The sequence below is a fragment of the Asparagus officinalis genome, chromosome 1, assembly GCF_001876935.1.
Source record: "Asparagus officinalis chromosome 1, Aspof.V1, whole genome shotgun sequence".
Classification (NCBI taxonomy): Eukaryota; Viridiplantae; Streptophyta; class Magnoliopsida; order Asparagales; family Asparagaceae; genus Asparagus; species Asparagus officinalis.
The window spans coordinates 106,771,137-106,780,760 of record NC_033794.1 but is presented as its reverse complement, the minus strand read 5'-3'; positions in this window follow the sequence as shown (position 1 = coordinate 106,780,760).

Below are 9,624 nucleotides of genomic sequence, written 5' to 3'. Positions count from 1 at the left end.
TTAGGGTTTAATTTGATTATTGATGGGGTTCCTCAAATTCTTTCATTCGGTTCCTTGGGCTGGGGGTGTTTATTTTTATGAAAGTGAATTGTAAAAGTGTGAAAGTGAAATGATTTTAAGATTTTTGGTGTTTTTTTTATTGAAAGTAATTTTGAAAGTGAAATGTTAAATTGAGTCCACATCAGCTCTAATGCATGTTTAAGTTCCCCTAAAAAATGCTGAAGTCAAGTGGAAGTGAGAAAAAGTGGGGACCACTCCTAATTAATTGGTATATTTATTATTTATCTTACCTTATTTTCCCATGTTATTCGGTGAAAACAACCACCTCCCCCTAAAATTTTCTTACCTGCTAATTATATTATTTCTTTTATAGCATTTAATAGTTGTGTACATTGTTAATGTCATGTATATAGTACGAATTAGACAATTTATGAACATGACTACACATTTTAGCGTGATTGTTGTACAGTTGTAACATGACTAGACATTTAATAAGCCATTACGTTATTAAAAAATATAAAGTACATAAGTAAAAATTACAGAATACAAAGAATCTATAAAAATTAGTATAAGTAATTGATGATATATATACCCGAGACTTTCAATTCGTTTTTTAGTTGTTACCAGAATAATTATTAGAGTTTAGAGTGTAATATGAATTTAAATAACAAATAAATAAATAATTGCTACATCATCTTTATTTTCCTAGTTCCAAGATTAATTCGTTTTTACAAAAAAAAACATTGTATTTTACTTTCATGTTGACATGGATCTGTTAGATCTAAACCAAAACTTGAGATCTAAAACCATATAGCCATGATTAATTCAAAGAGATTAACAAGAATCATAGATGAGCGGAAGCTTATACCTGAATCCATAGAAGAAAACTTTATTTGGGTTTTTGATGATCTTCTAACCTTAGAGTTCCTCTAAATCCGAATTTCTCTTTCTAGATGGGGGTGAAGAGAATTAGAGAATGTAACCCTAGGTTAGGGACCATAACCCCTTATTTATAGATGTTGTACTTTTGTAATTTAGCCCATCAATAAATCACAATTACAACCTGGTATCTGCACATATAACCCCATGACTTATTTAAATACCAAATTAACCCAACTTAATTGATCACTTCAGTGGGTTATCCTGAAAGATAGCAATACACATTGATTAATCATATGTGCCCACAAATAGATTTATTAGATTAAATCCAACACATGGCTCCTCATTAAAATATAATATTTATAATATTTTTGATATACTATTAATATGTTCAATATTATTAATTAAAAATATTATTAAATAATATATCAAATGAAAAGAAATGTGATTTGCTTTGACGTCATTAAAGAAAGTTAGTACCATGATGCAATAGAAAACATATCCCCGTATCTTTTTAATTTATAGCCCAAAGACCGAAGTCGATCTTATCTTTGGTTAACTATTTGTTTTATTGACCACGCCTTTGTCACATTCACTTGATAACTTCTAGGATCCTAATCTAAGCAAAGCATCCTTGAGTTAATGGGGGAGTTTTCAATTATTTTGAGATAGTGATGATTATGATTTATGCGGAAGAAAAACTTAAAAAATTTAATTTCGGGTTTGCTCGAGACATGAGGCATAGGTTCATGGATAGCCGGCAACATATCTAAAAGGTTATCTGTAGTAAAATTAATGTAATCTCTCTTTTGTTGACATTATCCCTTGACCATAAGATTCTGTACCTCATTAGCATAAATGAGTAGTTAAAAAATGATTTGGTTTTTGGGGAAATTTGGCTACCTATAATTTATGCAGATTTAGATTCAAGTAACTTTTTGAACAATAAATTATGACTTCAGTTGCCACTAATTGTTGTGCCAAAAGCTGTGTCGAGGAACCAAAGGCATCCAGCAAAATCAGAATCCGAATACCCAATGACCTCTAATTTTTCTGATTTTCTATATGTGAGCATGTAATCTTTTGTTTTCTGAAGATACCTCATAACCCTTTTGACTGCTATCCAATGATCCATACCAGGGTTGCTTAAGTATCTGCCTAACATCCCAACAATGTACGCAATATCCAGACGCGTACATACCTGAGCATACATTAGATTTCCTATAGCCGAAGCATAAGGAATCTTCTGCACAGTGTTGAAAATAACGCGTTTCGTAACGCAAAATAACGCTTAACGTAACGTAACGGTAGCTTAACGTTACGTAACGTTTGAAAATAACGCAAAGACAAAATAACGCACGTTATTTTAGCTATAACGTAAGTTACGTAACGTAACGGCGTAACGTTTTATAACTTAGGTTATTTTGTCAATGGCTTAGATTGCTTTTAAAAGAAATGAACGGCTGTGATTGAGTTATAACTTAGGTTATTTTCCACCTCCCCTTCCCCTTTTCACGCCTTTTTCATGCCGCCCGCAGCTCCGCCTCCTCTCCCCCCCCCTCCACCTCCGCCTCCCCTTCCCCTTTTCCCTCCTTTTTCACGCCGCCTGCAGCTCCGCCTCCCCATCCCCTTTTCATGCCCTTTTCTTTGCTACTTTAGCCTGCAACTCCCCCTTTTCGCACCGCCTTGTCCAAACATAAGCATGCTTTTGGTTTTGGGTTTATGGATCATTGGATCCTTTCATTACAACTTGATTCATAATTTCATACTCATGGATTCCAACCCAACCCAATAATTTCATACTTCATAGTTTATGGATGATTCCAATCCAACCCAATAATTTCATACTTCATAGTTTATGGATCATTGGATCCTTTTTGGTTTCGAACTTGAAGTATTTTATGCTTTTGGATTGATTGTTAAGGCAAACATGGTTGATTTTGTTGTGAAATTGTGATGATATATTGATTTGTGAAATTGAAAATTGCGATGATTATTCATATTTTTTATTTTAAATGTTATATAGCTATAAATTATTTAAATAATAATAAATTATTTAACCTACGTTACGCTATGCGTTATCGCTATTGTAACCTAACCGGAGGTAAGCGTTACGCTATGCGTTATCGCTATTTTCAACATTGTGTCACCTGGTCTGCAATCTTGCATGCCAAACCTTTTAAGTACCTTATCGATATAGCTCTTTTGTGATAATCCAAGAATACCCCGAGAGCGATCTCGATGTATCTGGATCCCTAATATAAAAGAGGCGTCCCCAAGATCTTTCATCTCAAAATTCTTTGATAGAAATCTCTTGGTTTCGTGCAACATGCCTATATCATTAGTGGCAAGCAAGATGTCATCCACATACAGAACCAGAAAAATATACTTACTCCCACTGAACTTGTGATATACACAGTCATCAACAATGTTCATCTCAAAACCGAACGAGATAACTATTTGTTGAAACTTATGATACCATTGACGAGGAGCTTGCTTGAGTCCATAGATGGATTTCCTTAATTTGCAGACCATATTCTTTGGGTCTCCCGACACAAAGTTTTCTGGTTGCACCATATAGATCATCTCATCAATGTCTCCATTGAGAAATGCAGTCTTAACATCCATCTGATGTAACTCAAGGTCATAATGAGCAACAAGTGCCATGATTATTCTGAAAGAGTCTTTCGATGAAACCGGAGAGAAAGTCTCTGTATAATCAATGCCTTCCTTTTGAGTATAGCCTTTAGCCACAAGACGCGCCTTATACCTCTCCACATTACCATTTGCATCCCGCTTGGTTTTAAAAATCCATTTACAACCAATTGGTTTTGCACCTTCTGGCAATGGGACAAGTTCCCAAACCTTATTGTCTTGCATAGACTTATACTCTTCATTCATGGCATCAATCCACTGTTGAGAATGGGACAAGTTCTCAAACCTTATTGTCTTGCATAGACTTATACTCTTCATTTATGGCATCAATCCACTGTTGAGAGTTAGAACTTTTTATGGCCTGAGAGAAGTTGATTGGATCATCTTCTAACATTCCACTACTTTCCTCATGTTCTTGGAGAAATACAATATAATCATCCGGAATAGCATTTCTCCTTTCTCTCGTGGATCTCCTTAATGGCACTGGTTCTTGAGGTTGTTGAGTTTGTTCTTCTGGAACAGGGAGTTGTTCAACATTATCATCTTGAGGTTCCGGATTTACTTCTTGAGCAACAACAGGTATAGGAACCTGAATATTATCAGAAGTAACTGTATGGATTGGATCTGAAGCTAATTCCTCCTCAAAACTAATGTCTCTAACCTTATTTCTCCCCCCAAACTCAACATCCTCAAAGAATGTTGCTGTTCCCGTCTCTAAAATATTCCTTATAGTGGGATCATAAAACTTAAAGTCCCTAGAGCGTTCAGAGTACCCAATAAAGTAGCCGCTAACTGTTTTGGAGTCCAATTTCTTTTTATTTGGCCTATAAGGCCTTGCCTCAGCTGGACATCCCCAAATATGTAAATGCTTTAAACTGGGCTTTCGACCAGTCCAAAGCTCATAAGGTGTTTTAGCAACTGCTTTACTTGGTACTCTATTCAGAATGTAAGCTGCTGTCTTAAGTGCTTCTCCCCAGAGTGACTCTGGTAAAGAAGAATGAGCAATCATACTTCTTACCATATCCTTAAGAGTCCTATTTCGTCTTTCAGCTACACCATTCATGCTAGGTGAATCCGGCATGGTGTACTGTGGGACGATACCGTATTCCTCTAGGTATCTAGCAAATGGTCCTGGACGTTGTTCACCTGAACCGTCATATCTACCGTAGTACTCACCACCACGATCAGATCTAACGGTTTTAATTCTTCTGTTGAGTTGATTCTCAACTTCAGCTTTATAGGCTTTGAACATGTCCAGAGACTCAGATTTTTCATGAATAAGATATAGGTGCCCATAACGTGAGTAATCGTCTATGAATGATATAAAATATTGTTGACCATTCCAGGATTCCGTAGGGAATGGCCCACAAATATCCATATGTATCAATTCTAAGACATCCGAAGATCTGTTGGCACCTAATCTCTTCACTTTGGTCTGTTTTCCCTTGATACATTCAACACATACGTCGAAGTCCGAAAAATCAAGGGAATCCAAAATGCCATCAGACACAAGACGCTCAATTCACCTTTTTGAGATATGACCTAAGCGCTTATGCCATAATGTCGCCGAATTTTCCTTATTTAATTTACGCTTAGTACCACGTGATTCCACATGCAAGGATTCATTGTAAGAAGCAATTGTATCAAGCAAATATAGGTTGTCATAAATACTCAAGTAACCGGTTCCCACAACATTTGAATTAAAAGATAAACTGAATTGACTGTTTCCAAATGAACAAGAATAACCTGATTTGTCCAATACAGAAACAGAAACCAAATTCCGTCTAAAAGACGGTACTACAAAAGTATCTTTTAAATCCAAATAATAACCAGTTCCTAACAACAACCTAAAGTGCCCAATTGCTTCCACATCTACCGATTGTCCGTCGCCCACAAAGATGTGTCTTTCAACATCACTTGGCTTTCGGTAGCTCAGGCAACCCTGCATAGAAACACTTATGTGAGTAGTAGCACCAGAGTCTAACCACCAAGTGTTTCTAGGTACTGAAGCTAAATTAACCTCAGAACAGACCAAAGCAAGGAACGTACCCTTATTATCACGCCAGGCGTGATATTTTGTACAGTCCTTCTTTACATGTCCAGGCTTCTTACAGAAGAAACAACCCTGATTATCCTTATGTTGTTTCTTCTCAACTGGACCCTTAGCAGCTTCCTTATCATTCTTCCTTTTCTTGCCCTTATCCTTAGAGGCATAGGCCAAATGAGCACTTTCTGTCTTATCTTGCTTCAACCTGTCTTCTTCTTGCACACAGTATGAAATGAGCTCATTTAGAGTCCATTTCTCCTTTTGACAGTTATAACTGACCTTAAATTGGTTAAACTGTGCAGGAAGAGACAACAAAACCAGATGCACTAATAACTCGTCACAAAGATCGAGTTTAAGTGCCTTAAGCTTTGAAGCAATATGAGACATTTCCATAATGTACTCCCTGATATTTCCTTTGCCCTTATACTTCATTGAAATCAAGCGAGCTAAAAGCGTGCTTGTTTCTACCTTATCGTTTTTCGCAAAACGCTTCTCAATTTCGGCAAGGAAATCTTTAGCCTTAGTAATCCCTTCGGATTCTATGCCCCTGAAGGCTTCCGGAACGCCGCGCTTAATGATCATAAGACTCATGCGATTTGAACGCTCCCACTTCTCATGCTCCTTCTTTGCATCAGGAGTGCTATCCGCATTGAGAGGTTGGGGTTGTTCAGTTCTTAATGCATAGTCAAGATCCATGCAGCCAAGAACAATTAATATGTTCTCTTTCCAAACCTTGAAGTTTGTCCCATTTAGCATGGGAATTGAGTTGATGTTAGCAGAAATTGTTGCAGCAGATGCATTAGCTGAAATAAAACAAAAATGCTCACATCAATAACCATAATCAATAAAATTCAAATAATGACAATCCCCATCCAAGATACCGGCACAACATTAATATCAAGTCTTTGGACAGTAATATTAACTTGTAAGTGATACCTTGTTGCAATGATCAAACATTGACAATAACTCATGTCAAATAATGAAACTATCTTTGGATCGATTCATTATTCACATGTAAACCTTATAATTGTCACACGCTTATCATCGCAGATGTGTATACAGTCTAAATAAATATTAACCTTCCTTTGGGCCGATTAAATATTTACACGAAAGCATACACACAAACATCTCACATTCCTCATGAACAATCTACACAAGAGAGGTTACTTTGGCAACTTCTTGTTTCAATTAATCAATTGGAGTGAGAGACAACCTTAATACCTTAGTGTCATAATATTTGAATTAAATAATTGATTAAAAACCAAATTAGATTTAAATTAAAAAGTTTTAATTTAAATCAACTGAATTTCCAAAAACTTAATTGGGGTCTCACAGCTTAATTAGGGCCCATAACTTAATTGAATAAATTAAGTATACCAAAGTGGACCCATGAAAAGCCGAGGCTTAACCATAATGAACACGAAGTTCCCTTAACTTCGAACGCGAGGTTCGACTGTATTGAGTACGAGACTCACTTAAGCACGAACGCGAGGTTCGTCTGAAAATGAACGAACGCGAGGTTCGTTTGATAAAAGAACGCGAGGTTCAACTTGGGAACGAACGCGAGGTTCGTTTAAAAAATGAACGCGAGGTTCGACTGAAGTACGAACGCGAGGTTCGTCTGAAGTACGAACGCGAGGTTCGTCTGAAGTTCGAACGCGAGGCTCGACTGAAGCACGAACGCGAGGTTCGTCTGAAGTACGAACGCGAGGTTCGTCTGAAGTACGAACGCGAGGTTCGTCTGAAGTACGAACGCGAGGTTCGTCTGAAGTACGAACGCGAGGTTCGTCTGAAGTACGAACGCGAGGTTCGTCTGAAGTACGAACGCGAGGTTCGTCTGAAGTACGAACGCGAGGTTCGTCTGAAGAACGAACGCGAGGTTCGTTAAAAAAATTGAGCTTGACGCTCACCTGAGTTGAACGCGAGGTTCACCTTAGAACGAACGCGAGGTTCGTTAAAATTGAGCTTGACGCTCACCTGAGTTGAACGCGAGGTTCACCTTAGAACGAACGCGAGGTTCGTTGAGCGCGAAGCTCGGTTAAAATTGAACGAACGCGAGGTTCGTTTGAGGTAACCACCTCCTTAATTTTCGCCATGAACCCTTAGGGTTTCAAATTGAAACCGCCGCCGACAAACCCAAAAAACCTTTGATTTTTATTTTCAAAACAGATCCAGAATTGGAAAAAATTGAAGGAAAAATCAAAGAAAAATCCAAAAAATTCCCAAAAGTTACTGTTCACCCGAAAAAAATACTTTACTGTTCATCCGAAAAAAAAATTCGTTACTGTTCATCCGAGAACATTACTGTTCATCCGAACCCAAAAATTGAATCTTTAACCAGAGATTTAAGATCAAAAACCCAATAAAACTTAAATCCCTAAGAATTAATCAAGGTGGCTCTGATACCACTTGTTAGATCTACATCATAAAACTTGAGATCTAAAACCATATAGCCATGATTAATTCAAAGAGATTAACAAAATCAAAAGAGCGGAAGCTTATACCTGAATCCATGGATGAACCTTGAGATGGGTTTTGGATCTTCTAACCTTAGGGTTTCTCTAAATCCGAATTTCTCTAGCTAGATGGGGGTGTAGAGAATTAGAGAATGTAACCCTAGGTTAGGGACCATAACCCCTTATTTATAGATGTTGTACTTTTGTAATTTAGCCCCTCAATAAATTACAATTACAACCTGGTATCTGCACATATGACCCCATGATCATTTAAATACCAAATTAACCCAACTTAATTGATCACTTTAGTGGGTTATCCTGAAAGATAGCAATACACATTGATTAATCATATGTGCCCACAAATAGATTTATTAGATTAAATCCAACAATCTCCCACTTGGGCACCATATGATTCCTTAAATTGTGTATAACCTTATGAGCTCAAAAATTGCTATCACTGAAAAGGTATTTCCGAACAATCTCGTCCATTGACTATATCAATATAGGATCAAAGCGGCCTTCGTCACATTTATCGTGACTCGACCCATCAATGGTCACATATACCAATACAATCAAACGACATAGATCAATCATGGATGTGCAGCATGAAAATTACATGCAATGTGATCAGTACATGTCTATTTTCAACTGGTCCTCCTTAGTGAGGTCAAAACCAAACATAATGTAACAGAGTGTCTTAACTGAAAACTTTATTCTGATCAGACAATACAAAGCCAACGCTCATATCATCGGATAACTGGCTGTTCACAAATCCCCTACGTGCATCCAATACCGCTACACGAATCGGTCAGAGGACTACACGCAATCCGATTTCGGCCTGGTCCGAACTCAAGCAGAACTCGGGTGACTACACAAATTCACTGACTAAAGTGACTACACGAATTCACTTTAGCCCATCAAACCAACCCCAGTGACTACACGAATTCACCGGCGCGGGCTGGAAGATACATCAACAGTCACATCCAAGCACATGAACATTAACTTCCCCATCCCAACTCTTCTCGTTTTTCTAGATACATCAACAGCTATATCCGATCACATGAACATTAACTTCCCCATCCCAACTCTTCTCGTTTTTCTAAGTCAACACAACACATGTCTTTAGGTCTTATTCATGTCACACAGGTCACTATAGTCATAAACTCCTAACGGTTCTCAATCACAACAAGGAACAATCAATGCAACTAATCATGTACAATAGTATCATAGCATATCAGATAATCAAGACTAAGAATTTGAATCATAAAATTGTTCTAAAATAATATTCTGAAATAATAAATTTATTTACTTCAAAATAATCCTTTTGCAAAATGAGTTCTTTCAAAATAATCCCTTTTTCAAAATAAGTTATTTTCTCACTATATTTTAAAAATATGTCATTCTAAAATGATTTCTTCCACAAAATAATTTCTAAAAATTATTATAATTATTCTAAAATAATTCTTTTTCCAAAATAATTCCTTTTAAATTATTATAATTTTCCTAAAAATGATTTTTCCCTCACATAAATTCTTTTTAATTACTATAATTGTCCAAAAATAATTCAGCTGCCGAAATAAATTCTTT